Source organism: Lolium perenne, chromosome 3 (assembly GCF_019359855.2).
Source record: "Lolium perenne isolate Kyuss_39 chromosome 3, Kyuss_2.0, whole genome shotgun sequence".
Classification (NCBI taxonomy): domain Eukaryota; kingdom Viridiplantae; phylum Streptophyta; class Magnoliopsida; order Poales; family Poaceae; genus Lolium; species Lolium perenne.
Window position 1 is genome coordinate 70,110,492 of NC_067246.2, and position 7,710 is coordinate 70,118,201.

Consider the following 7,710-nt stretch of genomic DNA (forward strand, 5'->3'; position numbering starts at 1 on the left):
CTTGGTGGGCACTGATCTGCCAACCCTAGACATTGCAAAACCCAGTGGTTCTTTGCCTACACCATCAACCCTAGGTCATCAGATGTACTCCACTGACCTCTCTGAACATTGCCAAGCACAATAGACAAGGAATGGTACATTGAATCATCACCATTTGACCAAAACCTTGCCATGGCGTGGCATGGCATGGACAGCACCATGCCATCCCTCTCTCTGAACCTTTCCAGCATGCACCACCTTGTCCATTGGGTTCCTCTCACTCCCCTGAGCGTGCCAGACACGTTGCTCGAGCCAATGCTGCACCACACGCGCCGGGACGTGCACGCCCAGAGACGCCCACACACGCCAGAGCGCGCATGTAAGGGTATTTTACCCTTATCCATTATTTTGGTAACAATGACACCGTGCTAGAGTATTTGGCCTAATACGTTTATAAGGATAATCTCAGGTATTAGGCAAAGAGGCATAAATGGTGTATCAAAGGAACAAGAAGGCTAAAGGAGACCCCCCACTTCAACAACAATCGAAAAGGGGTCTACAACAGAAATCCGGTTTGCCGCCCGGTCAGCCGGCCCCCAAACCGGCCAGTCCGGCGTGCGGCCCGGTCAACCGGGCGCCAACCGGGCGTCAAATGAGCGCCTAAGTGGTCCGGTCTGCTGCCCGGTCTGCCGGCCTCCAGATCAGCGAGCCGGCGTGCGGTCGGTCGACCGGCGCCAACCGGAGGAGCTCCTGGACGACGCACAGTGTCTCCCGGTGGTGGTCCGGTCGACCGTCCGATGCAGGACCGCGGTCCGATCCACAGCCGGTCCGACCGGCCTCTGCACCGGACAATCCGATCAGTGGCCCGGTTGACCGGGTTTGTCGGGAGAAAAGATGAGGTGACAAGTGACCAACGGCCATATTTCGAAGAACACTATAAATAGGTCTTCTCCTACCTCTGAACAGTTAGACACTACACTACAAGTTGTTCTTGAGCTCTCTCTCTCTTACTCCATTGCTAGAAACACCAAAAGCCTCCGATCTCCCTCCTCCTCCACCCAAACTTAAATCCCTCCGGGGAAACGTTAGAGGAGGACCCGATCTACTGTTCTACCAAGCCAAATCTCATTCCCCCTTGTATTCATCGAGAATCTTGCTTCCTAGGGTTCCTTGGAAACCCTAGGTGAGCAAGAGGAGTCCCAAGCTTGTCCGGCCGTGGATTTGCTCCGGGCAAGATTGTGAAGGTTTGGAGGCTACCTCAAAGTCTACCACAAGTGAGTGAGCTATTCCTTCGTGGGATAGGCTCCGGAGAATAGGGTGAGCCTTCGTGGCGTGGGGAATCCTTCGTGGGACCTCCACCCCTCCAAACGTGACGTACCTTCTTGCAAAGGAAGGGAACACGAGAATACATCCTCGTCTCCGCGTGCTATCGGTTATCTCTAACCGAACTCCTTACTTGTGATTTAACTGCCTGTGTGTCACATCCCGAAATTTTCTAAATTTCGGAATGTAAAATAAAAATAAGTTTAATGCTTGATTGTTTGAACTTGATTGAAAATTTACAAAGAATTAAAACTTTTTAAAGTTATTAACAAGTTAATTCCAAAATAGTGTTTTCAAAGACTTGCGGTTTTAAAGTACTTTCAAAATCAAACATATCCTTGCTTTCAAAGTTTTCGAATTCTTAATGGATTTGTATTTGAGAAAACAAAACCCTAGAAAACTCGATTTGCAAAATAATGACTAAGTAGCAATATAGACCAAATGCATATAATAATTATTTTATTTTCACAAATGGATATTAAAAAGGTTTTTGCAAAAATATAGTAGTTTTCATAAACTTTAGTTTCAAAGGATTTTCTAATCAATACTCTATTTTGTTCGGAGTTTTTGAAACTTATAAAATATTTTATTTTTGAGAAAACCTTAAACCCCAAAAAGACACTATAGCCACATAGACATGTATGTCAAATTTTGGTTTTATAAAGTTTATATTTTTGTTCCAAATTTAGTCTCATATTAAAGTAATTTTCATAACGAATTTAACGGTACCTCATTTGCATTTTTCCGATTATTTTTGAAGCCTCAAAGTGAATTTCAAATTTCTGTTTTTTTTTTTTAAAAAATAAAGGACGCGGCCAGGCCGAACGGCCCAGCCCGCGCAGCTGCCCCGGCCCCGCTCGCCGCGCGCGGCAGGCAGTGCGGCGTCGCCCACGCTGCGGCCCACCTGGCCGAACTGGCCCAGCCAGCCCCGCGCCGTCCCAGGCCGCCTCCAGCCCAACACCCCGGCCCAGCTTCCCCCGCCTCGCCCCGGCCCACCTTCCCGCCCCAGCCCACCCGGCTGATCCGGCCCCAGCACGCCCAGCGCGTGGCCTCCCTCGCGCCAGCGGCAGCTCCCACATCGCCGCCGTAGGCAAAATCTCTCCGACCCTTAGGGTCTGTTTGGTTGACGCCCAGGCTAGCCACGCCAAATCCAGGGCGTGCCAATATTTTGGTCAAGGATTTGCTCGCCCCTGTTTCGCCCGCGTGTGGCGTGAAATCTGAACTGGGTTGCCAATATTTTGGTGTGGCTCAGCTAGATGGGCTTCAATCCAAAGGCTGGCCTATACTTCCAGTCAACGCCACGATTTTGGTAAGGTAGGTGCTGGCCACAATCCAAACAGGCCCTTAGCCTATATAAACACTTCAATAGGCAGCACGAAACACAAAGCGCTCCAGCGCGCCTCTCTCTCCCTCACATAGCCGCGCGATGCTGCTACTTCTGGCGAAAAGGCGTGAGCACACGCAGCAGTTCGCGATGCAGCTTTGCGACGCAATATCCGCAACGGTATTTTGGGAAACGACCCAACGCAACTCTCTCGATAATAATTCTATTTCCGCCCTTTTTACGTAGATTATCGTCTTTAGTAACTTCACAATTTTATTTCTTTAGATCTACACCTTCGTTTAGAATAGTGGTTTTTCCGTTAAATTTGTAATTAGATCCTCTACAACTTTCGTATAGGAAGTTTTCCTATCCGAGCAACTTGTTCGGACAACTTTTCGTACACCATTAGAACTGGAACCACTTAGATCTAGTTTTATAAAATCCATATCTCGAGTTCTACACCTCGGTTTCCGACAAACCATATATCGTTGGAATCAGCAAATCACGTAGATCATGTTAGACATTATGCATGTCAGTTTCGCTCATTTTATTTTCGCAGTATCCCTTTGATCCGCAACATTATCTATAAAATAAATCCTACCAACTTTTTCCGAGAGATTCTTCTGGCGATACGCTTGTAATGGAATTCTCTACAACTTCCATGTAGAAAGTTCTTCCATCCGGAAAACTTTTTCTAATAACTTTTCGCGAAAAGTGTAGTCCTATAACTGATTTCAACATAGTTCATTTATCCATAATGATCCTTATGATCATACCCATCTTTCAGGACAAGTTATAAATCTTTATCATGTTCATGGATAATGCATAGCCTACCTCTAGTTGTCTAGTTCATATTATTCAAATAACAATTGAGTTATTTGAGTAATTGGAAACAAATCTTAGCTATAGATTTTTCCTATGTGTAATTGTTATGTTGATTCACTCTACTACATAGCACATGTGTTTGAACCTTTGATATTCATCAACATCTTTGACGCAGCCACCATCATATCCTAAATATCATTCATACATATTCAACCTTATACCCACTTAATCTTATTACCTTATATTGAACTATTCAATTTACAAATAAGTTAATTGAGAAATTCAATGTATATCACAAATTCAAACCCAAGCCAATGTGTAACTCATACTACCTTAGTAAGTGTTGTCACACTCTACCTAATAGTATTTTGAGTTGTGCCATTGAGACTCATGTGATTTTATCACATGGATCATTCCAATTTTCCCATTCTTGAGTAGCAAACAACAATTGACCATAGGTTCTTGTCAATCATTTTCTTTTGAGTACTTAACTTGGATAATCATTTTCTTTCCCAGTATTTGACACATTCATTCAATATCGTCGAATTCATATCTTGCAAGCCAGACCTCATGCCACACCTTAGTACCTTAGAGCGATTTTCGATTGTTGTCTTGTTTGATTATGAGGTTGTTGTTGAATGGTGTGTTTATGTTGTGCTATATTCTATGTTATAGTTGTACGGAGAGGCACGTATTTTGATTAAGAGAAGTGAACGCGTTTCGACTACCAAAAAGGCAAGTGACACTCAAATACCTACTTATTTTTGTTAAGCATTAGAGTTTTATAAATTAGTATGCATGGTAGGATTTTGTTTTCGAAAGTTATGCTATGCTTGTTAATCCTAGTAGTGTGTAGCCATCCATGAACCCTTGCTAGGATTTTTAGTTGCCTAGCAATAACAAAGTGCCACTGCTGTTTTGATCTAATTTGGATTGTGAGTATTGAGAATTAAAATTAACAACTTTAAAGAATCACCTGGGTGGATTGTTTGTGTGGTGGGCGGCTGCTCAGGGCTCCGACCCTGGAGTAACCAGTGGCAGGTGGGTGCCTGAGAGTGCGCAGTTGAATAGTGGTTGCTCTAGACTGCACCTCTGGTTTTCACCAGGGGATCGTGCAGGGGTTTATTATCTGTAATGGTTTTAAGCCTGTGAGTTTCACTTGTGGATGGCCACCCAGGATTAAAGAGATTAATATGTCATCCATGTTTTAGTTAGCTTCCAGTGCAGCCTTATGGTATTATGGGCTCTGCCGGGATTAAGTAAGTTGTGAGGCCAAACTTGTTGCTTGACATGATGATGTGGCTAGCTACCAAACGGGAACGGGTCTAGCTAGTTATGGTTGAAGCCTCCCTCTGAAAGATCTTGTCTCATTTCTTCTCTTGGGAAGGGTGGGTCGTAAGGTGAAAGTGCACAACCTCTCGAGAGTAAACCTAAGATCTTAGCCGTGTCCCCGGTTACGGACAATTTGAGCTTTCTAGGCAGGGAATGTACGGAAGAATCTCATCACCTTTTCTGAATGAATTAAAATTTGAGTAGCAACTGTCGGATAGTACATGGGAGATGTAACCATGATACTGTTTATGACATCATTACAAGTTTTGTAAAAATGTTTTGTTTTGAACTAAAATGTAGGATAAAATTGGCTTTATGCAAATTTGCCTAAACTCCACTTGCCAAATATCATGTAGATAGTCATGCCCAAAACAGCCACCATATAAGTGTCATTTGCCAGTACATCATTGTACTGACCTCCATTCGTGGGGCTGCATATTCAAACGTGCAGGATTTTCTGAGGAGAAGTACGTGGTAGGATCTCGAGTCTACATTCCAACATGACTGCCTGTGGCACATGAAGATGATGAAGGCTCATTGTTGATTTACTTTCCGCTGTGTTCATTCTGAGCTAGTCCATGTGACTATGCAATTTGTAAGGTTTTATTGTACCCTCTGGATCAACGATGTAGTAATTTGATACTATTGCAATGATTACTATATTTTGTAATGTGTGTGCTATCAGTGATCCCGGGAATAGCACTATACACAGGTATCTTGCCTTTATAAAAAGGTAGGGTGCTACACTGTGAGAGCCTTCGTGCTCGAGTTAGTTGTATCCTCATATAGGTTGCTTCACGTAGTTTGCATTAGGCTCACCTTTATATTCCGCAAAGCCTAATATTGCAAAGAAAGAATTAAAATCTGTAGAAATCTATTCACCCCCCCCTCTAGGTTTACCATCTCTATACTTTCAATTGGTATCATAGCCTGGACTCTTATTAAGGGCTTCACCGCCTTAAGAGTGAGATGGAAAAACTATTTGAGGGTCTAGATGAAGACTCTAACTTTTCGGTTAAAGAGATGAAATCTAGATTCTTGGCATATGATGCCGAGAAGAAGAAAAAGGAGGATGAACTACAAAGCCAAATGGCAGAGATGTCTACCATGCTTAAGAACTTGACTAGTGGGCCTCCTAGTACGGCTTCGGCCTCCCTAGGGAGCTATCATACAGTCAACCATGACTATCCCAAAAACACTTCACCCATGCCTCATATAAACCATAGTGGGAATGTTCCCCATTTTGATGGAACTCACTTTCCTTTTTGGAAATCTTCTATGGAATCTCATATTCGCAGCTGCAGTGTGGAGTTATGGGAGATCATTGTTCATGGATACCGGGATCCATAAGATCCCATTCGGTTGACCTCCACCGAATTCCACAACCGTCAACTCAATGCCTCCGCACGTGACAAGATTAGGAGTGGCATCAACCGCAAGCTCCTTGATCAAGTCAATGACATAGACTCCGCTAAAGAGTTGTGGGATCGAATCATAGTACTCCAAGAGGGAACCGATTTGATCCAATCAGCTCTTTATGAGACCGCAAAGCAAGAGGCCCATCAATTCATGATTCGAGAAGGAGAATCCGTGGCCGATGCTTATGCAAGGCTTGGTGCTCTTAAAGTAAGGGTCAAGGGACTTGGAGTTGAGAAGTACAATGACGGCTTCGAGATGAATGAAGCATTCATAAAGTCCAAGGTCATTGCGATGATTGCCGTCAATCAAGAAGACACCAACCTTGCACTCAACTTGCAAATCATGACCAAGAGTGCCGATCTCAGCTCCGATGATCTAGTCTCCTATGTGGCCGCCAATGAAAACATGGCCAAAGCTGGAAAGAGGCTCATGGCAATGAACCGTGTTGATGAAGCCTCACACAACCATGAAGCGTCACACAACCTTGCTCTCAAAGCTAGGGCCGATCATGGAAGCAAATAAGACTATGAAATTGAAGAAGATGAAGAGATGACTTCAACTAGTGACATTGCTACCGACTTTGCCTTCTTTGCCAAGAAGTACAAGGCAAAGTTCCCAATGCTCCTCAATGACAAGAAGAAGAAGAGAACTTGCTACAATTGTGATGAAGATAGTCACTTTGCAAATGAGTGCCCTTATGAGAAAAGGGTAGACAAGCCAAAGTTCATCAAAGGGATCAAGCCAAGATTGAAGCCAAACCCAATCAACGATCGATACAAGAAGAACAAGGGAAGAGCTTTTGTTGGGGCCGAGTACTTGTCCGATGAAGAAGAGGAAGATGAGGAGAAGGAGGCCGGAGTGGCCGGTTTGGCTTTCTCTAAGCCCGGGTCACTCTTCACATATGACTACTCCAAGGATTACTCCACGGAGAATGATGTTGGCTCTTCCTTCATGGCAAGAACAACTCAAGATGATGACTGATACGTCTCCAACGTATCTATAATTTCTGATGTTCCATGCTTGTTTTATGACAATACCTACATGTTTTGTTCAAACTTTATATCGTTTTGATGCATTTTCCGGAACTAACCTATTGACGAGATGCCGAAGTGCCAGTTCCTGTTTTCTCCTGTTTTTGGTTTCAGAAATCCTAGTAAGAAAATATTCTCGGAATTGGACGAAATCAATGCCCAACATCTTATAATTGGACGAAGCTTCCAGAACACCCGAGAGCCACCAGAGGGGGGCCACAGGGCCACCAGATGACAGGGCGGCGCGGCCCAGGGGGGCGCCCCCTAGTGTGTCACCGCCCCGTCAGACTTCCGACTCCGCCTCTTCGCCTATTTAAAGGTCCCTGACCTAAATCTTCGAGACGGAAAAGCCACGGTACGAGAAACCTTCCAGAGCCGCCGCCATCGCGAAGCCAAGATCTGGGGGACAGGAGTCTCTGTTCCGGCACGCCGGCGGGACGGGGAAGTGCCCCCGGAAGGCATCTCCATCGACACCAC

The 7,710-nt window shown here is 44.6% G+C and overlaps 1 long non-coding RNA gene across 1 annotated transcript; it reads left to right on the forward strand.

The window, feature by feature from the left end:
• Positions 1 to 2,650: 2,650 nt before the first annotated feature.
• Positions 2,651 to 5,453, forward strand: LOC139838433 (uncharacterized). The gene is made up of 2 exons (XR_011754975.1): positions 2,651 to 2,806; positions 4,127 to 5,453. It is a non-coding gene; the product is annotated as an uncharacterized lncRNA (long non-coding RNA).
• Positions 5,454 to 7,710: the final 2,257 nt, after the last annotated feature.